The following is a 23739-nucleotide window of genomic DNA, read 5'->3' as shown; positions in this document are numbered from 1 at the left end:
CTGCTCTAATGCACTGGACTAGCCACAACCTTCAAAGTGGGGGTGATTTTTGTCTACAACTCCAGCCAATGGGATAAAGTATGTTTGCTTTATCCCAGCGGAAGAAAGGATGGAAGTTACAACCATTTTTAAGTTTGGGATTTGAGAACCATCAGAAGGAAAATAATAACTTTTTAAGGAATGTGTATTCACGGAAAACTATTTAAAAATCTCACTTCATATATTTTTTAAGTTGTATATATTATTAAATCTTTCCTTAAGAATTTCTGTCCTGCAGGGTGGGTTTTCTGGTCTTAACACAAGAAAACCATGTAATGAGGTCACATCCAGTTATAACAAAACCAAAAATTGTAACAATAAAAAAAATCACCTACTATTATTATAAGCTGGGACTTGACTGTTTCAGAGGGGGAGGGGGGAAACCTGGCTGTTCTATTCGTCCCCCACCCGAGTGTTTACAAACACTCTCCAAAGGCAAGGGACTCAGGGTTTGGGGCGGCGCCAGGTAAAGAGCCGGCAGTTATTCTCAAAGGTTTCTCATAAAGTTTTCATTTCCCAGTTGTCTCGTTTGCAAGATGCTTAGGTATTTTAAAAGAAGAAGAAGAAAAATTCCAATTGTGCAAAGGAAAATTTCCTAAGGCCCAGGGCTCTTAAGATAGATTAACGCAAATTTGGCAAGTAGGAAAAAAAAAAACATTATTTTTGCACCGTTGTAGATTCCACTTATTTTTTTCCCATACCTTGATTTTAAACTACAGACTAAAGGAAAAGAAGAACAGAGGTACATCAAAGTGCCACTTTCTCAGACATCCTCCCTGGAACACGTAAAGCAAAAACAAAAACTCAAATGACAGCTCTCCAGGTTAAACTGCCACATTAATACAAATATCTTAGGGGGGGGGGAGAAATCACCCACAATTCCCACTGGCTTCCTGTTTGCAAGCTGACTTGGACTTTTTCCTGCTTTGTCTAGGGGGTTTGTCTTGGGATTTATAATTTATTAGGCAGTTAACTTGTCCAGCGTATTTCTTCTTTTTTTTTTAAGTAAGAGGAGGAGAGATACAGAGACAGACTCCTCCTGCATGCGCCCCAACTGGGACCCAGGCCCAGAAAACACCACCACCCACCCCACACCCCCCGCCCGTCTTGGACCGCTGCGCAAATCAACCTAGCTATCCTCAGCGCCTGGGGCCAATGCTCAAACCAATCGAGCGGGCTGCGGGAAGCAAAGAGAGAGAGAAGGGGGAGAGGGAGTGAGAGAGAAGCAGATGGTTGCTTCTCTTTTGTGCCCTGACCAGGGATCGAACCAGGGACATCCGCACGCTGGGCCGATCCTCTATCAACTGAGCAAACTGGCAAGGGACCAGTGTATTTCTTGACCTGGGCAAACCTGAGGGTATAATTCTCCCTCTGGACCCCCAAAAAGTGTGTCCACCACAACTCACTAAGGAGAAAGATAGTGTCCCTTTGAAAAGTTCAATCCCAGCTGAGAGCTTGTGACGGTTAACTAAACCAGGCAGTATGAGGCCATTTTGGGACAGAGTAAGCTACCCAAACCCTGAAGGTCCAGCGAGAATGCGCCAGGGACGAGCCTGCCCAGAGCTGTACGCGACCCACCTTACGTGCCTCCTCCCACTGGTCAGGAGACCCTGTTGTGCAGAATGTATGTGCAAGCAAGGCCTCTCCTCCAAGCCCACCTGGAACCTGGAAAGGCACTTCTGTCCCTGTGCCTCCCGGAAATGGGCAAGGCTTTGACCATTGCATCCCCACTCCTCTCACCTGGAACATTCCAGAACCACCACCTATATCCCTCCTACAGGGCAGCCCTCGACCTTGTCTCCTTCATCATAAATCACCTCTCCATAAAACGAGACCCCAAAACACTCAGAGATCAAAGCCTAGGGGCTTCCACTCTGATTTAGAACCTGGCATTCAAAAATCCTCCATTTCTGAGCAGGTCAGCTGCAGCCCAGGACCTGCTCTACCCACTTAGGAGAGGAGGGCCCAGGTTCCTGGGGACAGAGACCCCACAGTCAAAAAATGGGATCTGTCTTACCAGGCCCTTTTAAACTGGCAAAGCAGGCCCTGTGTGTTTATGCTCTGGAACCCGTTACAGATGTTATGAGTGTTCGTGAAACCCAGCATTCATAACAGCAAATGCTCCACGCTGGAGTTTTAAATAGGAAAGCACAAAGAACAAGAAAATCGTTTTACAGTGGCGTGCAGGGTCAGTCTGCTTCAGCAGGAGCTAGAGAGGTTTCTTTGTAAACACTAAGGAGAAGGCGGATAATTCCCTTTGGTAGCAAGGAAACCTAATCACCCATCCTGGGCAGAGAGTCAGAAGGGCAGCAAAACACAGGCCTGAGAGCCCGCGCTCTAAGGGGCACAGGCCCTCTGCCCTGCCACACGCCGCACGGTCGACAAGGCAGGCAGACAAGGGGTGATGAGACCAGGCGCTCACGGTGGTTCCACGACAACGAGGACGCGTGGGGGGAGCTGAGAAGTGCTGGGTGAACACTGACAGTTACTCTCACAGCCCAGACTGCTGGTGTGGCCAGAGTGGAGCGTGTGCGTGCGTGTGTGCGTGTGTGCGTGTGTGCGTGCGTGCATACGTGTCTGTGGAGGGGCGGTGTACTAGAGCAGAAACCTCTTGTGCCAGTGGATGCCACAACACCACCTGGAGATAAAGCTATGTTTACAGAAAACTCCCATTCTCCACAACCTTTTATTTTTGGATGCAACACCGGACCACATTCCTATGTTTTCATGAGCACGTTTCTTATTTTTTCTTCACCATATTTTTTTATCAAGATGTAATTCACATAACGTAAAACCCACCATGTTAAGTGTCCAGTCAATGCTTTCACGTACTCACGATGTTTTGCGACTGCAAGCACGTTTCTCTCTGCTGCTCACGCATGGGCTCCCCTTGGTGACGGGCAGCGTGCACACTGCTGCTCACGCACGGGCTCCCCTTGGGGACGGGCAGCGTGCACACTGCTGCTCACGCACGGGCTCCCCTTGGGGACGGGCAGCGTGCACACTGCTGCTCACGCACGAGCTCCCCTTGGGGACGGGCAGCGTGCACACTGCTGCTCACGCACGGGCTCCCCTTGGGGACGGGCAGCGTGCACACTGCTGCTCACGCACGGGCTCCCCTTGGGGACGGGCAGCGTGCACACTGCTGCTCATGCATGGGCTCCCCTTGGTGACGGGCAGCATGCACACTGCTGCTCAGAGCCCAGTCGCCCGGCTGCCTGCCCTCCCTGAGGCTCCCCAGGCTTCTTCTGCAGGGACAGTGCTCTGGAAGGAGGCTGCCTGTCACACCTGAGAGCCACCAAGGTATCGGCCTGCTTACATAGACTCAAGTGGGTCCTGTTGTCCTGGGAGGCAGGAGGGCAGGCCTGGGTGACTGGGGGTGTGGGAGTATGAAGGTACCATACAGTGATACTTGCATGTGTGCCTTCTGGACACAAAGAGAATGTGACAATCAGTGTAAATACTATCAGCTCCATGCTCGACCTCATTCACATGCCACGACAACCAGTGACATTACTGCCCTCCTCTTTCATTTCTCAACCTTCTCTTGTGACAAGGAAGCCCAGAATTAGGTTTCTGAATGGCAGACCCATGACAAGAACCAACACTTCTAACTGCATGGCCTAGACTCATCCTCACCCAACTGCCGCACAGAGGCCCCTATTCATAGAAAAGCCCTCATCCTTGAGACAAAAGAAACATCTAGCATGTTCTTTTCAGCTTTGACACCAGCCAGCGCAGCCATGCGCCTTCCCAGCCGAGATCGTGGGAGCCTGTGTTTCCATCTGGGTCCTCAGACACAGAACCTGAGGAGGCTCCCAGTCCTCCAGGACTCATTTCCCAAACTAGTTAGCTGCACACATGTTGCTACATTTAGCACATATGAAAACATCATGGCTGTGTGATAACTTGTTGTCACTATTATTGAGAAGACCTAATGCCCAACTACGAAAGACAAGTGGGAACAGCTCTTTAAATAGAACACAACTGAAAAAACCCCAAGATACAATGCAGCCAAGGTGGGTACCCTCTGAGTCCAAGCTCCCACCCGGGTTCAAGAGCCTGTCACATGACAGGCCTAGAGCATAGTACTGCCCTTTCTCCTCACTGTACAGAGAGGACAAGACAACCAGGACCTGTGGGTTTTCCCTCCCGGGTAATGGCTCCAACCCCTCCATCCTGGTGGACCCATGGACAAGTCAGCATTTTCGGGAACCTGGCCAAGAACTTCTGAACCTTAAAGCTAGCCTGTCTTTAAGCTACATTTCTTTTTAAGGCATTGATACTTTCAGACACTATTCCACTAAGCAGACATTCACAAACTCCACAGGCCTCCGACACAGCGTGGGCGCCAACCTGGGAACACCTGAGCATCTGCTGTCTGCAGTGCCCGCCAGGACCACAGAGGCTGAACGCTCTCCCAGGGTTGATTTTAAAAGACTGCTTTCACTGGTTTGTGCAAAGTGACAATACTGTAAATCTAGCTACCCTGCAATCTGTGAACAGGTGCCAGCATGTATCCATAGGGAGGTCTGCATGTGTCTATTTCCATGCAGACGCTGGCACTAGGCAGCGATGGGTGGGTCCCAGTTGGCGGCTTCTCCAGCCTCCAGTCTCCAAGCTGCTCCGCTGTTCTCAGAGTTGATGCTCAGTTGCTAGAATGGCATTCCAGGCCACTGGCTTCTGGGCTCCTGTCTAGCCCCTGCTGTGCATGGGACCTGCACCTCCCACCCCAGGAAAGGCCCCGATGGTCTCCCTCCCAATCCGGCCACTTCTTCTTGAACTTGTGCGTGTGACCTGGCAGCAGCCGTCTGGAGGCATCTCTGGGCGGCCAGGTCCAGCCAGGGCAGGCCTCACCGTGCGCTTCTCCTTGCGGCCAGCACAGCCTGCACCTGCTCAGCAGGGCTGAACGAAGGGGAAGGAAGGAAGGAAGGAAAGAAAAGCAAGGAAAAACATGAAGAAGGGAGACTGTCAAAAGTATTTTCACAAGATGGACAGTTGGCATTGGGACAGATTTCTTAGTCTCCTTTCTTCCCCATTCCTCAAACACACTCCTGATCCTGACCACCTGGAGTATCGAAGAAGTTACTAACTACCCTGTTCACAAAAATTAGCAGATATTTCAAAATGAATATGAAGCGATAAAAAAAAAGAAGCACTTGATTTTTTTACTAAATAAGAACATCAGAAAAGCAAATGACAAGTCAAAGAAAGTTATTCAATTATGCAAATGAGATGCAAAACCAACTTTTATTTTGTTGGTGAAAATGCACTATACAAAAGGTTGAACGTTCTGGAATAACTCCATGTTCCCTGATCCCCTAATTTTTGTGAGCAATGTATTATTCCTGCTATGTATATGAGAAATGGCCGACACAGCCGTCCAGTTCACCAGAGCCTAGCCTTTGTTACCCTCTTTAATATCTACGTCTCCACCATCATCCAAGTACAGTTGAGAACACTAAGGAGCCTGCCCACAGCCTGGCACGCAGGTGCCTGCTCCTTACCCTATACCAGAGCTTCTCCAGCCCAGGGAACCCACACAAGGCCGCCACCTCTACCGTCCCTTCCTAGCCACCCAAGGGAAACACAGCCAGCCCACTTCTCATTGTCTGCAGCTTCCCTGAATCTGAGACAAATGAAGAGATACAGGCTGCTCTGCCCAAACGGTCAGTTCTGGACATGTCAACATTTTCATCCCAAAGCGAGGACCCAGGCCTAGCCCCAGGCCCCACCTGTTCAGTCTGCGGGTCTCCTGAGCTACTCAGCTCACAGAAGGGGGGGGGGCGGATAGAGAAGGTGCTGATGTCACTGAGGTGTCCCAGGATCCTGGTACCTGAGTGCATCAGGCAGCATCCTCTCCTGGTCTGCTCCATCCTGTACCTGGGATGGAGGTGCCCACCCACCCCGCTGGCACAGTCACCTCAGGAACCTGCCCACCCCTCGGAAAGGGCTTCCTGAATTCCCTTTTACCCTCACAAGTACCTGCTAGGGGAAGATGAGTTGAAGAGACCCTCCTAGGATGGGAACAGGAAAAAGGCAGCCCCATCTGGGTGCGCGTCCATGAGCGCAAGAGTGCCAGGCCTGGAGGGAGCACCAAGCCACCCAGGGAATTTCAGAACGAACAGAGCTGGCTGGGGCCTCTGCAGGGAAGACTCTCCCATGGCCGGGCCGGGCACACAGCAGCCCCTGGGGAGAGGCTCTGCTGAAGGAGCGGGCCAAAGGCCCACACGGCCCGCTCATAACACCCAGTTCATCCGAAATGTATTAAGTGTTTCAGAAATTTCTTTTTTTTCTTTTTTTAATTTATTGATTTTAGACAGAGAAGAAAGAGAGAAGACTGGAAGAGTAGAGAACAACAACTTCTAGTAGTTGCTCCTCTTTTGTGCCTTGACCAGGCAAGCCCGGGGTTTTGAATCAGTGACCTCAGCGTTCCAGGTTGACGCTTTACCCACTGCGCCACCACAGGTCAGGCTGTTTCAGAAAATTCTTTATCCCCACAGAATGCATTCTGATGGTTCGCAACCCCTGAAAGAGTGCAGACTGGGTGGAGAAACATTGTTACTTCAATTCCCTATTTTCCTGGGATAAAATGGACTACCCTCAGGACTCTGCCCACCCCAGGAGCTCGCTCCCCCAGGGGAAGAACCCTGTGCCCACAGAGCCACGTGGCCATGCCCTTCTCTCGGCACAACCCTACTACATGAAATAAGGCCTGGAACCCTGCTATCTCCCAGCTCTCCTCCTGCTCTGCTCCGGACATTCCCCCTCCCAGATACCTGATAGAGTCCACTAGGCATCTCGGGAGGTTGCCCTGTCTGCCAACAGAACTGCCTCGGGGAAGGGGCAGGATCTGACCCACCCACCTGAGGGCAGCAGGGCAGATGCTCTGATCTGAAGGGACCAAGGATCAGAGGGGGAGACCAGGGAGGCCCAGGGCACAGGCGTAAGCATCCTGACCACCCCATCCAGGTACACACTCCTCACCTGGCCCACCTGCCTGCATGGGGAGGAAACCCACATCCAAACCCAAACCCATTCCTGCTGACTGGGAGAAACTGGGACTGCCTCGCCACCCTTGAATAGAAGCCGTGTAGCATCGCCCAGAACCCAACATGAATGCGGGGACAAGCTGGCAGAGCCTCCCTCACTGTGACGGTCTCGACCTGTTTGTGGCCCTTCAACCCCGTAGCTGGCACTGCCCCTGCTCCTCTTTGAAGAAGGAGCTCTCCAAAAGCTAATTCAATTGTTCAGTCAGAGAGCACGGCACAGGTACCTAAAAATCTCAGCTCAGACGAAGGAGAGGTCCCAGCACACTCTCCGGCCTGTTGGCCTGTCCTCCTGCTGCCTACCCATCCCGCCCACCCTGGTGCTGCCCACGCACCCCGCCTCTGCCCACACATCCCTCCCTCTCCGCCCTCGCACCGCCCACGCATCCCGCCCCAGCTCACTTCCCTGCAGACCTGGGTCCTTTCAACAGCCACTTGCCGGCACTAACGACCTTCCGAAACCCCTTTCTGGAATGTGCTTTCACCCGGTGTGGGGGAAGGGCGGTCGCCGTGACTGGGGCGCACTTTGAGCAAGCCGCCGCCGGCCAGCAGCATAAATCAGCGCGTGCTCCAGGGCCCAGGAATGGTTCTCCGGCTCAGCTCCCTGCCGTTTCTTAAAGTGATTATTTTGATTTAAACTGCTGCCTGGTGGCGAGACTCCCAGCTCCCAGCTTCGGGCCGGCAGCCTGAGCGCAGGAGCACAAAGCAGCACTGTTGTCGGGTCCAGCCCGGGGCGCGGGGGTCTCCAGGGCCGCTCCCTCCACAGACAGGCGCTTGTTCCCGCCCAGGCCCGCCGCCCTCACCTCCCTACCATCGCTGTGCACGGCGCGGTCATACTCCAGGTCTTTTCAGCTGTCTGCAACACAGCAGGTTCCTCTGGAGGCTCAGGAACACCTACTTTCCACCAGGACCCACCAGAACCGGGACGAATTCATTGGGGCAAACAAGGCCGCGGTTAACAATTCCCTTCTATAAACTCAGCTGTCACCTGTGGGTCAGGGCTGGAGGAAGAGGAGGGTGAAACAATGCTTGTATTTTCCACACATGGGTCCTGATTAAAAACAACCACTTAGAGGTTTGCAAAATATTGCAAGACAGCAAATAGGTTCATGACACAGTTCCAGTGTATGAATACAATCGGAACCAGAAGAGAGTGCCCTGGTCTGCGTGTGTATGGACGGTTCCTGGTTTTCTGCCCTTCCTCCAGGCTAGGCAGCTGCCCCTCAGCCCTCAGGCTGCGCAAGCAGGACAAGGGGCACTTGCTTGAAAATGGCCCTGCACCGGGCCACACAGGGCTCTGGGCCCCATCCTCCCAGCATTCCTCCCCTGGTATTCAGCCTGGGTGGCCCAGAGTCAGAGCTCATTTTGTGGGAGCTAGGCCCTGACTTCACACAGTCTCCCCCAGGGCTATGGCAAGGTCACGCCTCCCTCCAAATTCGAGGAGCTCTGGCCAAGCTCTGCTCAAAAGGGTGTTGAACCTGCAGAAGGGCACTGGAAACATCTGTCCTGGAAAATCATCTTTCTTCTCAGCACCATTTAACTTCTCAAAATGCACTTGACCGACATACAGGAATTCAACCTGCCACTTTTCTGGGGTCGAGTCCAATGAACGTACACCCATCCCACAATAGGCACACCACAGAATGACTCCTCATCAACTATACAGAAAGCCCCCCTCCCCTTAACATCATCAATAGGTTTTTGGAAACTGCAACTTTAAGAGAAACAACGCAGAAACCAATTTGACCACAGGCTAATTGATATAAACGAGACTTAAGCTCCTAGGGCGTGTTTTTGGTCACAAAACACGGCCAACTTCAAAATAAAGACTCAAAAAGCTTCCAATAGTCAACAGTGAAATAGATGTGAGTTATATATACATAGAAGAAAGAAGAATAACACACAAGACCATTCTTCTCCAACCTGCTGATTCCAGCCAGGCTGTGGGTGGTGGAAGCCTCTTTCCTGGCAGCTCAGGGCACAGACAGGACCCACCCTGGAAGGATGCCCTTCACTGCAGGGCCAGACACACACACACATACTCAGCCTGGCATGATGGAAACATGCCAGTCAACCTCCCATGCACATCTCCGGGATGTGGGAGGGAACCAGAGTCCCAGGTACAAACCCACACAGACCTGGGGAAAATGGGCACTCACCAGACAGTGGTCCTGGCCGGGAATAGACTTTTCTTTCTCAGTGTTACAACAAAGCAATAGTGAACAAAACAACATTATTCAAGGATGGGCTGTAGTGGGGCATAATTTACACACAATGTAAGTCACCCATTTTAGGCACACACCTTGATCAGTGCCAATACATACAGACATGGAGGTAAGCACCCCCACAAGCAGCCCCAAACACGGCGGGCAGAAGAATGACCACGGTGAACTGGCATGGTCAGACATGTCCTCAATACAAGAAGAGGGGCCCACTGAGGGACACTGTCTCGGAGAACTCCAAGCTGGGCAGTTAGAGCAATGGCCTCACCAGTGTGGCAGAAGGCAGGGTCCTAGCCCGGGGTCTGCTGGTCACATCTGGACAAGCCTGATCAATGTAAGCCTCAGGCTCCTCCCTTAAAACTGAATAGGCCGTATAACAGGCTTGGATTCTGCCATGAACTGAACTGTGTTGTCCCCCACTCCAAGTCCATCTGTTGAAGCTGTGACCCCCAACGTGACTATGTTTGGAAATGGGTCCTATGAGGAGGTGACACAAGCTATGTGAGGACAAGGGGACCTGGTCCAATAGGCCACCGTGTGAGCCGTCTGCAAGCACAGAGGAGGGGGTCCTCATCAGAGCATGGCCACACTGGTAAATGGATCTCCGACGCCAGCCCCGGAGCCATGAGAAACAGACGCCTGTCGTTGAAGCAGCCTGGTCTGGAGGACTCTGTCACCGCAGCCAGAGCTGATGGAGGCAGATTTTCTTTCTACAGGAGAACCGTCTCCATAGAGAACATCTCAGGTGAAACCTCACTACTGAACGTGAGATGATGTGTTCTACCCCAGGGGGCTTGGGCTCTCTATCTAGTCTTCTTCTGCCCCCTCAGCGGCTGGCACTACTTAGAACCTAGAGCCACGGAGAATACCCCTGGAAGGCCGCTGGGCTGCAGGTGTCCTTTGCCATCTAAGGAAGATGAGAAGCCTTCCCTGGGAAACACGAAGTCCAAATATCAATAACTTCAGGAACAGAACTGTGCATAAATAAAGCCAGGCTTCGGAAAGGCATCACAGACCAGACTGCCAGAGCACCGTGTGGAGATTTGTGGCACAGAGCCAGACTGGCAGATGAGTGAATTTTTTGGAAACTCAGAGGACAGTATGTCCAAAAGTACACGGGGCTACAGTGTCCAGGATGGGCGGCCACTCCCATCAGCCCCATGAGCCCAGCACAGCACCCAGTCCCCACTCGGAGGATGTACATGGGATTCAAGGTGGGCACATGTGCCAGCCCTGCACACGGCGGGGGCCGGCTGGGCACTGGAAGAGAGAGCACTGACTCCCCACCTGGACAAACTCCAAGTCAAGGGCCCCAGCTGACCCCTAGGGGAGGCCACCCTCCCTCCCTGCAAGGCCCTCTCATTCAGGCCAAGGCCTGTGTTAACGACAGCAGGCAGGGCTCCTCTGAGCTCCAGAAGGTCCTTTCTGTTGCTAAGTACTTACCATCTGTTGCTAAGTACTTACCTATCTGTCACCTGCTCTTGTACGCCTGGCACTCCTAAGTGGAAGGCATGCCTCCCACATGCCACAAAGAAACCCAGAAGTGTCCCCAGAAAGGGCTGCCAAACCTAATCTCCATCTCAGGCTGCCATCACCACACACCACAGACTGGACAGCTTAAACAATAGACACTGAGCCTGACCAGGCAGTGGCACAGTGGATAGAGCATGGGACTGGGATGCGGAGGACCCAGGTTCGAGACCCGGAGGTTGCCAGCTTGAGCGCGGGCTCATCTGGCTTGAGCAAAAAGCTCACCAGCTTGGACCCAAGGTCGCTGGTTAGAGCAAGAGGTCACTCAAGTCTGCTGTAGCCCCCCCCACCCCCACCACCCCCCGGTCAAGGCACATATGATAAAGCAATCAATGAACAACTACGGTGTCGCAACAAAAAACTGGTGATTGATGCTTCTCATCTCTCTCCGTTCCTGTCTGTCCCTATCTATCCCTCTCTCTGACTCTCTCTCTGTTCCTGTAAAAATAAATAATAATAATAAAATAAAATGTAAAAAAAAAAAAAAAAAGACACTGATTCCTCACAGTCCTGGAGGCAAAAGTCCAAGGTCAAGATGCCAACAGATTCAGTTCCTGGTTCCTGGCTTGCAAACAAACGCTTTCTTGCAGTCCCCTGGTGGTGTCTCCTCCTCTCCTTACAGGGGCCCTGATCTCATCATGGGGACCCACCCTCATACCCTTATCTCACCCTAATGACCTCCACAGGCCCCACCTCCAAATACCATCCCACTGGGTGAAGGGCTTCAACCTGTGAATCTGGTCCACAGCTCCTCCACGCAGGGAGGCCCCAAGGGCGCCAGAGGAGATGGTGTCAAAGGTAAGTCTGAACAGAGAAGACCCAACCATCTGCTAAATCCCCCCTCTGCCCGGGGCAGCATTCCTCGTTTCTGCATCAGATGTACCAGAGGTTGGGGTGGGAGACCAGAGAGAAAACCCCCGCCTCCGGCCCACGGTGAGCCCTGCTCCTGCCATCCGAGGCACACCTCTGGGGCAGAAAGGCAGCCCCCACGTCTCTGCTGCCACCGAACACTGCGCTCCCGGGAGCTCAGGTCCCACCAGCTGGACACAAGCCTGTCTTTGGTCTGGAAGGGGGCACACAGCCTCGCTCTCCAGGATGGGAGGCACACAGGCTCTGGCTTCAGCAGGCTCCCGGGCTAGCATCCCCACCCCGCCGTGTCAGAACTGCCTCCAAACGTGAAACAGATGAGCCTTTTCAAGGAGAAGTCGTTTGTATCGTGGAAGCTTTCAGAGCAAGCAGGGACTTGAAGAGGTTTTATCACCTGGGGCACAAACGCAATGGCACTTGAGTCTTCTCATACTGAAGGGACGGATGCGTTTCAAGAAAAATAAGACAAGAAAAAGTGCCAGTTTGATTCCACACCTTGGTTTCTTTTTCCAGAATGGATGCACGTGGTACTCATCAGCTGAGGAAAACGCCACTGTTTAATTACCAGGTGGAGGATTCTTTCCCGAGAGCCCCTCGAAGGTCAGGATCTAGGGGAGGTGTCGATGGAGATCACACCAGTCGGGGAGGTACATCGTACTTGTATGCGGTGGGTTTTTCAGAGAGGGGAGAAGGATGTCGGGGCCTCTGCTCAGGGCCATCTGCTAATGGCCCGTCACCAGGCTGCTTGATGCATTATTATTTCAAAACCATAATGTCAGACTGGACTCATGTTGGCCTGCCATCGGAGCTTTTTATAATAATCTTCAAAGGACATATGAAGGAACGACACAGGATGCAATAATACTTCCCTGTTCAAGTATCCTTCTCTAGGAAAATCAGGATTCTTAACACAGCCAGCGAGAAGTGAGAGTTCAGGCCCACAGCCACCACTGGCCGCAAGCCCAGTAGAGGGTCCACATTCAAACTGTGTCATTCTGAATCTGACAGCAGGTCAGCGATCACCTTGGTCAACCTCACTGCAGGACCCCCCCCCCCCTTATCATGCTTTTGTGATTTCAGGAACATCACAGGAACTGTGCCCACAAACACTGCTCCAAATCCTGACTGCAGCCACTGTATTCCCAGGCTTGTCGGGACCTCAGCCCTGAGGATTGAGGCTGGGAAAAGAGACCGAGACACCATACCCAAGGGGCCCAAAAGGTAGAAACAAACTGTGACACCATGAACACCCCATCAAGAAGCCAGATGGGTGTGGCCAGTGGTGGGATTCAGATAACTTAACCGGCTCTCTGCCTTAATGACCTTTTTTTTTCTGAAGCTTGAAACAGGGAGAGATAGTCAGACTCCCGCATGCGCCCGACCAGGATCCACCCGGCATGCCCACCAGGGGGCGATGCTCTGCCCCTCCGGGGCGTCGCTCTGTCGTGACCAGAGCCGCTCTAGCGCCTGGGGCAGAGGCCAAGGAGCCATCCCCAGCGCCCGGGCCATCTTTGTTCCAATGGAGCCTCAGCTGTGGGAGGGGAAGAGAGAGACAGAGAGGAAGGAGAGGGGGAAGGGTGGAGAAGCAAATGGGCGCTTCTCCAGTGTGCCCTGGCCAGGAATCGAATCCGGGACCTCTGCACGCCAGGCCGACGCTCTACCACTGAGCCAACCATCCAGGGCTTAATGACCATTTTAAGTATAAAAAAAACAATATACCAAAAGGTAGATTATTATTTCATGTATTTAATACTTAGAACAATAAAAGAGGTACATAAAACTAGATTATGTTACAAGAAAAAGTTTTAAAATATTAATGAAAAAGTATTAAAGAATATGTGACATAATAAAACTGTTATTTAAGATATTTCCATATTGCTTCTTGATTGGCATCCTCGCAACTTTTTTTCACCTATGGATGGAATGAACATGACTATGGGTGCTTAGAATACGCTGTTGCACAGATGAATGTAAAAAAGAGTAAGGAATGTAAATTGTGATTTCCACATTGGGCGACTGCCCGGGTGCCCACCTTAGAGAGAACGCTGGTTTCAAGTGCCATTTTAACACCTGGTTCAGCGAACTCAACAAAAGATTAGATATCAGTTTTGCCGAACCAGTGTGAACTGGCTGAATCCCACCACAGGCGGAGACCATGAGGTCACAGTGCTCCCAGGCTCAGCTCTTCCTCCCCTGGTGTGGACTGGTGCTTGCTTTCCCGGAGGCTCACAACAAAGGACTGTGAATGAAGGCCCCCAAGCTGCCAAAAGCACAGTTCATATGGAACCTGGTGCGTAAGAACCAAGGTCACCTTCCTCAAGAGCCCAGTCTCCTGATGCTCACCCAGAATGACCTTGCTTTTCCAGCGTGGTACGTGAATACTCTGCCGCTCCGGGTCCTGCGCTTAGACAAAGCCGGGTTCCACTTAGACTCACCTCTGTCCCCCACCTCCAGACACAACCAGTTCATACTTCATCATTTTTGCTTCCAGTTGTTCTGAGTGTGCCTTTTTCCCCTAAATAGCTGGCACACATATGCAATCTTGCAATGGCTTTTGTCTACTGAGATGTGATCTTTGAAGTCAGAGCCATCTCGTTTTTTTTTATCTCATTCACTGGGGATGCATGATGCAGTGTCCCCAAGTATGAAGATGCCATAGTGATGGGGTTTTCATTTTTTAATTATTTCCAAAATGAGGGACAGTTAATGTTCCTTATCTCTCTCACAAACAGCCCTGCCATGAATACCCTCATCCCCCCCCTGTGCCCCTTGCTCAGAGAGTCTGGAACACGAGCCAAAGACATGAAATCACCAGGTCAATGCACTGTTGATTTTAAGAGAAAATGGCTCACTGCCCTCCAAAATAGATGCACCAGTCTGCACTCCACAGTTTAGGAAGATGCCTATTTCCCTACCCCACACCAGCCTGAACAAACTCCTCAGATCTTGCCAAAACGATGGCTGAAATCACAACTCGTTTTGTTTCCTAATACCAGCATGGTAAAATAGCCCACCAAGGACATCCACGTCCTGATTCCCAGCACCCAGGCGTATGCTACCTTCCATGCCAAGAAGGACTTTGCAGATGTGATTAAGTTAAGGACCTTGAGATGGGGAAATGCTCCCAGATCATCAAGTGGGTCCAGTCCTCACTAGGGTTCTCATAAGAGAGATATGGGTAGAGAGGTCAATGTGACCATGAAGCAAAGGGAGAGACAAGAAGATAGTCTGCTGCTGGCTTTGAAGTTGAGGGAGGGGACATGAGCCAAGGAATGTGAACGCCCCAGAAGCTGGCCAAGGCACAGGAATGCATTCTTCCTGGAGCCTCCAGAGGGAGCACAACCTCACAACCCAATCTGGATCACTGTGCTCCAGGACTGTTTGAGAATAAGTGTGTGTTGTTTTAAGCAATTAAGTTTTTGGGATTTGTTACAGCAGCAAAAAGAAACTATTGCATTACTAAGGATAAGTATTTTTTTTCCCTAATTTTACTGGCTATTTGTATATTCCTTCTATAAATTCCTTTTTATTTTATTTTATTTTTTTAATAATTTTATTTTTTTAATGGGGTGACATCAATAAATCAGGATACATATATTCAAAGATAACAAGTCCAGGTTATCTTGTCGTTCAATTATGTTGCATACCCATCACCCAAAGTCAGATTGTCCTCTGTCACCTTCTATCTTGTTTTCTTTGTGCCCCTCCCCAATAAATTCCTTTTTAAATATCCTTTGCCCAACAGAGCCCAATTAAGATGTATCAACCATTTCTACAGGGTTTTTGTTGATTTACAACATCATAAACAAATTCTCATATCTATTTATTTTCTGGTGACTGGTATACAGCAGATGTGTATTATGATATTCTCCCAAAGACATTCTATTATTCTAACACTCTTTATTAAAAACTTCATTATTTTCCCACTCATTTGAAAAGATGCATTTATCATTTCATAAATTCCTATATATCCCATGGATTTGTTACTAGATTATATATTCTATTATTTTGATCTAGTTCTCTATTTAATTACCAAAAAAAACCCAAATTTTGATAGCCGGTAAAGCATAAATACCATCAGTTTTTCTTTTACAAAATTATCCTGGCTCTTCTTGCTAATTTTCAATTTTACACGGACTTTGGAAACAGAAAGCCAGATTCCATAAAATAACTCACTGGGGTACTAAATGGAACCACATTGAATTTGCATGTTAATTTCAGGAGCCCTGATATCCCGATAATATTGCTTTCCCGTCCAACACTGGGGTTTCCCTCTCCTGTTATTGCAAACGTCCTTTACATCCTTCAGCGAAGTCACAGAGCCGATGCTCGTCCTCACTGTGTTATTCCTGGATATCTGACTGGTTTTGTTGCTATTGTCAACAGGATTTTTCCCCATTACTTGTTCTCAGTGTTGTTGTGGGGTTTTGTTGTTGTTGTTGTGCAGGTATATAAAAATGACATTGGTGTTTCTATGTAGATTCTTAATTCAGCCAACTCACTATAACCCTTATTAGTTCTTAGATGTTCAACTGAATTCCTTGCATTTTCTATACACAGAAAAATGAACCAACTGCAGTTAAAAATGACTTCATCACTTTAAGAAGAGTATACCTATTATTTGTCTTATTTACACTATCTTAGAGAAAAGTTATTGTATCAAATAAGCTCATTTGGCACTTCACAACTTCCAAGTGTCCTTGAGACTAGTTTCACCTTTCATAATACTGGATACAACAGACCACCTTCTTATACCATATAAGAAAAAGCTCAAAATGAATTGAAGGCTTAAATGTAAGACTCGAAACCATGAAATTCCTAAAAGAAAACATAGGCAGTAGACTCTCTGACATCACTCTTAGTAATGTTATTTGGATATGTCTCCTTGAGAGGGGCAAACAAATGAAAAAAAAAAAAAACTGGACTACATCAAACTAAAAAGTTTTTGCACTGCAAAGAAAGCCATCAACCAAAAGAAAGGATAACCCACTGAATGGGAGAATATATTCACCAATGAGATATCTAATGAGGGGTTAATGTCCAAAATATATAAGAAACTCATACAACATAATACTAAAAAGACAATCAATTAAAAAATGGGTAGAGGACCTGAATAGACCTTTTTTCTAAAAAGGATATGCATGTGGCCGATAAACATGAAAAGATGCTCAACATCGCTAATCATCAGAGAAGTGCAAATTATAACCACAATGAGGTATCACCTCACACCCGTCAGAATGGTATCATCAATTAATCAACATGTATTGGCAAGGGTATGGAGAAAAGAGAACCTTTGTACATTGTTGGAGGGAATGCAGCAGACTGGTGCAGCCACTATGGAAAACAGTATGGAGGTTTCTCAAAAACTTAAAAATAGATCTACCTTATGACCCAACAATCCCACTTCTGGGTATTTATCCAAAGAAATCCAAAACACTAATTCAAAAAGATCTATGCATGCTTATGTTCATTGCAGCATTACTTACAATAGTCAAAATATGGAAGCAACCCAGGTGTCCATCAATAGACAATTGGGTAAAGAAGATGTGGTTCGTATATACAATGGTATATAACTCAGCCATAAAAAAGAATGAAATCTTACCATCTGTGACCATTTGGATGGACCTAGAGGGTATTATGCTGAGTGAAATAAGTCACAGAGAAAGACAGACACCATTATGACTGCATTTATACGTGGAGTCTAAAGTACAATATAAACCCGTGATGGCGAACCTATGACACGTGTAGCCATTTTCGATGACACGCGGCCGCATGCGGCCACATACCAGAGAAGTATGGGGCCGCATACCGAGGACATTTTATCCTTGGCTCCTGCATAGCCAGGTGCAGTAGCCGAAGATAAAACATTTGCTTAGTGGAGACACTCTGTGCCAGAGGTCTGTAGGCCAAAACAACAGAACTCCAGCACAGAGCGTCTAGTTCTGGGACTCCCGGTTAGGCCGTTAGGGGATCTTTGACCTCACTTCCGGCCGGCGGAGCGGAATGCTGTGGAATGCCATGGGGACACATCTCTGGGGGCCCTATGCTCGCCATTACCAGCAACCACATAACCACAGCAACCATCATCCAATCTACTGTTCTGGGGTGTCGTGGATTTCTAATTGACCATCATTACTGAGATAAGTGAGGGGAAGGCTGGGAGTGGCGAGGGCCTGTGCTGTGGGTGCCGTTTCCCGCCATTAGAAATAGCGGCAGCCATCTTAATTTACGTAAGATGCAACCTGCAGAATTTCAAGACAGCATCTGGGCTCAGGTGTTTGTCGACTTGAGGTCAAAGCTTAAGAATCTGGAAAGCTGCCGCTTGGAGAATCAAGAGGAGTGCCACTACAAACAGGAAATTTGGAGTGCCTGGAACCGATTACCAGACACTTTTAGCACCCTGAAAAATATAGCAATGGCTTTACTCACAATTTTTTCCCTCTACATCCTTTTGTGAGACCTTATTCTCAGTGTTAAATAATATCAAAACCAACAAAAGAAACAGATTGACAGATGAAATTAGTAGCGCTTGCTTGGGCTTGAAATGTACAAAATATCAACCTTCAATTGAAGATTTAGCCAATGAAATTCAGCAACAAGAAAGTCACTAATAGGCAGGTTAGTTAAAGAATCCCAGTCCCCCTCACTTATCTTAGTTCACGGCACCCCACACAAGTTAAATACTATCAAGACCAACAAAAGAAACCGACTGACAGATATACAAAGAAGTCACTAAGCAGGTAAGTTAAATAATTAGTTTTTGGTTTCTTAAATAGTTATATATTACAATTATACATTTTTGTTATTTAAACTATAAATATCAATAAATTATGGGTTTTTTTCCTCGAAGTGACACACCACCCGAATTATGCTCGGTTTTTTGGCGAATTTTGACACACCAAGCTCAAAAGATTGCCCATCACTGATATAAACAAACAAAACAGAAACAGACTCATAGATACAGAGGGCAAACTGAGGTCAGCTAGATGGGAGGGCGTTTAAGAGACTAAGTGAAAAAAGTGAAGGGATTAAGAAGTAGAAACTGGTACTACAACCTAGCACATCCATTACGATGTGGAGTACACTACAGGAATCGAATCTGGTCAATAATATTGTCATAACTATACATGGTGCCAGGGGAAACTAGACATACCCGGAGATCACTTTGCAAATTATATGATATAAATCTCTAACCACTAATGGGACACCCAAAGCTAATATACAATAATACTGAATGTCAACTGTAACTGAAAGATAAAAACTAAATATTACAAAATGACAGTGGACATAACTACAACAGGCCTGCGCCCCGTGCAACAGGAAGGAAAGCATCTTCCCCTCCCAGGTGTGGAGGAGGACCGCCTTCAATTTCCCTCAATAGGTGTACGGGCAGAATTTTATCCCCAAATGCAGGAAATCTGAGCATATCTAAAAAGAGCCACAAAGAGTTCAGTTCAAAGAGCAAGGGTATAAATAAGTGAACTCAATGCAAGAAGAGGTACGGGAAGAAGCTGGAAAGGAACGGGACTCAGAGTGAGCAGAGGAACTGCCTTGGGGGGGAGGCGGGGGGGGGGGGGGAGAGGAACTGCCTTCAGGGGGCGGAGGGGGGATCTAATCTTTCCTGATCTGATAAGAAGGGAATGCTAGTAGGATCGGAGACCAAGAACTCCAGGCATTTCCCTTACAAGTGTCCTTTCTTCTGTGTGATTTAAGAGGCAAGAATGTCTGAAGAGGTGAAGGGAGAAGGAGTTTCTCACCATCTACGTGAAGCAGGCCTCAGTCACCCACCCCCAACACCCTGTTGTACTGGCACCTGCCATTTAACACTACCCAACGCCTGGTCACATGCTCATCGCCTTTCTTTTTTTTATTTTTTTTTAAAGATTTTATTTAAGATTTTATTTATTCATTATAGAGAGGGGGGGGAGGGAGAGAGAGAGAGAGAGAGAGAGAAGGGGGAGGAGCAGAAAGCATCAACTCCCATATGTGCCTTGACCAGGTAAGCCCAGGGTTTTGAACCGGCAACCTCAGCATTTCCAGGTTGACGCTTTATCCACTGCGCCACCACAGGTCAGGCATCATCGTCTTTCTTGCTCTCTCTTGAACGTGAATTTCATGAGAGCCCTGGAGAAACGTGGGTTGAGTGAACAGATAAAAACAATCACTGTGCCTGACCTGTGGTGGCGCAGTGGATAAAGCATCAACCTGGAAAGCTGAGGTTGCCGGTTCAAAACCCTGGGCTAACCCAGTCAAGGCACATATGGGAGTTAATACTTTCTGCTCCTCCCCTCTTCTGTCTCCCTTCTCTCTCTCCTCTCTCAAATAAATAAATAAAAATCTTTTAAAAGGCCCTGGCCAGTTGGCTCAGTGGTAGAGTGTCGGCCTGGCGTGCAGGAGTCCCGGGTTCGATTCCCGGCCAGGGCACACAGGAGAAGCACCCATCTGCTTCTCCACCCCTCCCTTTCTCCTTCCTCTCTGTCTCTCTCTTCCCCTCCCGCAGCCAAGGCTCCATTGGAGCAAAGATGGCCCGGGCGCTGAGGATGGTTCTGTGGCCTCTGCGTCAGGCGCTAGAATGGCTCTGGATGCAACAGAGCAACTGCCCAGATGGGCAGAGCATCACCCCTGGTGGGCATGCCGGGTGGATCCCGGTCGGGCGCATGTGGGATTCTGTCTGACTGCCTCCCTGTTTCCAACTTCAGAAAAATACAAAAAAAAAAAAAATCTTAAAAAAAAAACAACAACAATCACTGTGGAGTGTGGGAGGATGAGCCTCCTCTTCCCCAGCAAGGTAGTGAGTTTGCCAAACAGTGAGAGACACAGATGGGGGTACTGATCACTGGTCACGACTAAACAGGGTTTGACCACTCCACCCAGTGGGATATCCTCCAGCTGTGCACAGAGACCACCGCCCGCTGGGTCTCTCCAGGGCTGGACCTTACCAGCAATGACCAGGACTGGGTGAAGAAATGTACCAGCTGCCTGGCCCACTGGGTAAGTGGAGAGCAGGTCACTAGTACTCAGTCTCGCTGGGCACCCCGGGAGGCCACAGAATATGGCACTGACCCACCCAATGGGCCAGGCAGCTGGCATACTTCATGGCTGGTGAGCGCTGCTGGAGGCAGGGTATGGGCTAGCCCTCCCCGCCCTTGCGTCCACCTTGCCTGTGGCCAGGAATGGCCTGGAAAGACCTGGGTCAGATTCTCAGGCCTTGAAGTCAGCAGTCTGTGTGATGTGGCCAATCTGCCCAGTACATAATTACAGCCTGTACTCACCTTGTCACACGTATGCTGTTACCACCCATTCTGTGTGCAGTCATTACTCACTGGTAGACTTCACTGAAGAGTAATAAGCAATAATTGCATTTCACCCTAATCTTCTGTGAATGTGACTTGGCTCCATTTTACTTCCCAATAACTTAAATTAAGACATCAAAACCAAATGTCCTTGCCTGACCAGGTGGTGGCGCAGTGGATAGAGTGTCAAACTGGGATGCAGAGGACCCAAGTTCGAGACCCTAAGGTCGCCAGCTTGAGCACGGGCTCATCTGGTTTGAGCAAAGCTCACCAGCTCGGACCCAAGGTCCCTGGCTTGAGCAAGGGGTTACTTGGTCTGCTGAAGGCCCACGGTCAAGGCACATATGAGAAAGCAATCAATGAACAACTAAGGTGTTGCAACGAAAAACTGATGATTGATGCTTCTCATCTCTCTCCGTTCCTGTCTCTTCCTATCTATCCCTCTCTCTGACTCTCTGTCTCTGTAAAAAAAAAAAAAAAAAAAGACCAAATGTCCTTTCTTTTTTGTGACAGAAACAGAGAGAGGGACAGACAGGAAGAGAGAGAGAGATGAGAAGCATCCATTTTTCATTGTGACACCTTAGTTGTTCACTGATTGCTTTCTCACATGTGCCTTGACCTGGGGACTACAGCAGACCGAGGGATCCCTTACTCAATACAGTGATCTTGGGTCCAAGCTGGTGAGCCTTGCTCAAACCAGATGAGCCGCACTCAAGCCGGCGACCTCAGGGTTTAAACCTGGGTCCTCCACATCCCAGTCCGACGGTCTATCCACTGCGCCACCACCTGGTCAGACCCAAATGTCCTTTTTGAAGGAGCCAAAGTCCTGTGACAGGAGTGAGCGCTTCTCAGTCTCGCCACACCGGGTTCCCTATGCCTCCGAGGATGCAGCTGAGAGGCAGACACTTGGTAAACCCAGGGTCTCAAACTGAATAGCATCATGCTGTAGCATGCCACCAACCATTTGGGTTGGATATGACAACAGGAAACTATTTTATTTTTAAAAAGCATAATCAGTTGAGCTGCCTCAGATATTTGAGAAGATATAAATGAAAACACACTATCAACAGGTTATAATCACAACGGGTATTTCTAAAGTTGATAAAACAATGTTTTCTGGAGGATGGCATTATTCTCACGTCAAGTTACGGTTCCACACTTGAGAGCATAAAATCTACCTCAATTCCTCCTAAAAGTCTTTCAGCCAGGCCCTCCTTTACATGGGCCCGTTATTCTCGAAGTGTTGTGTCAGATTTCTGTGAGTCCAGGAAGCTCTTACTAGATCGCTAAACATTTATCTTACAATCAACCCTGTTCCTGCATGTTACAGGAGAGTAGCAGGCTCAAAAAACCCTTGGACCTTTCCTGCCACTGGTGCTTCTGGACAAGGCCACTGAGAGCCTCCCGGGTGTGGTGTGCAGCAGGACTCCACCAGAGGCCCTCTGCCCCGGGGCACGGCACTCAGCCTACCCCCCATCTCTGCCGGGCCCCAGGCCACAGTCGCAGAGCTCCTGATGTCCAAGGCTGGAACATGGGGGTGGAGGAAGGAGGTCAACTCCCACAGTGCTGGAATAAGCCGTCCCCACAGAAGCTGTGACTGCACCTCCATGAGTCTCCTGCAGCCAGGTGACAAGTGAGGACCTGGACAGGACTCCGGACAAACCCCCAAACCATGAGCTGCCTCAGGACAGAGCACATGCAGGGCTCGGGGAGTATCAACTGACCCAGCAGACAAACCCGACACCCTTCCCTCTTTCCCTGCATCCCCCACCCTGGACACTGACGCAGGTCTCCTCAGAGTCCAGGGGGGCAGTCTTGGTTTACAAACAGAGGCACAATCATGTGAGGACAAAGTGGGAAGATGGCCACCTACAACCCAAGGAGAGAGGCCCCAGGAGAAACTGACCCTGCCCACACGGTGACCTCACACTTCTAGCCTGCAGGATCGTGAAAGAATACACCTTGTCCGAGCCTCCCAGCCTGTGTGCCTGTGCTGGCAGCCAAGCTGACTGAGGCTTCCTTCCTAGAACGGACACCCCCTAACAGCAGTGACAGTCCCACTGCTTTCCCTGTGCGGCCTCGGCCCCACACAGCTCCACGCAATGGCTGTCATGTTCATTATCCACAGTAGACAGAGCCACAGATTCACGCATTTTCTGCCAAAGTCACTGGCCCAGGCTCACTATGATACTGAGTGGGGGTCTGACCTCACCCGAGGGGCTCCAGACCTCATCTCCTACCCACCCCAGAAATGGCCCCTCCGTCTTTTGTGGTGTGGCAGAAGGAGAACTGAGCAGACAATGCCGTCCACTGGTGACCGGCGCCCCTCCTCATCATCTCCTCACCCCCTGCCCATGGACTCAGCAGCCCTGGGACGTCAGAACTTTCTCACTCAATAGTCCCAACACCCACGCACGCAGCAGAGGTCATTTTACAAACACCACCCTCCGTCATCCCTTCTCCATCGAGATCACCCCCCAGCAGCCTTGACCTCGCTGAGTCAAGGTCACAGAGGCCCCAGCGGGAGCGAGGGCTTTGTGACCAGTGGGGCGGCACCAGGACCTTTACACAGTGTCACCAAGCTGCGAGGGACCAGGCGCACTAGAAGCAAGCTCTTCTCGGAACCCACGGAGGTCACACAAAGGGGCTCACAGACCCCACTGGACGGGCTGTAGGAGGTGGCCCTGCACACATGTCCTCACGGCATGTAGGCTGTCGCTGTGGGCACAGCAACTTGGG

The 23739-nt window shown here is 49.6% G+C and overlaps 1 protein-coding gene across 1 annotated transcript in view; it reads right to left on the bottom strand.

Moving 5' to 3' along the window:
• Positions 1-23739, bottom strand: part of ROR2 (receptor tyrosine kinase like orphan receptor 2) — a 223257-nt gene that overhangs the window by 109000 nt on the left and 90518 nt on the right. The window lies entirely within an intron of this gene.

Source organism: Saccopteryx leptura, chromosome 2, assembly GCF_036850995.1.
Source record: "Saccopteryx leptura isolate mSacLep1 chromosome 2, mSacLep1_pri_phased_curated, whole genome shotgun sequence".
NCBI classification, from domain to species: domain Eukaryota; kingdom Metazoa; phylum Chordata; class Mammalia; order Chiroptera; family Emballonuridae; genus Saccopteryx; species Saccopteryx leptura.
Note: the sequence above shows the minus strand (reverse complement) of the source record. Positions and strands in the feature narration are given on the sequence as shown.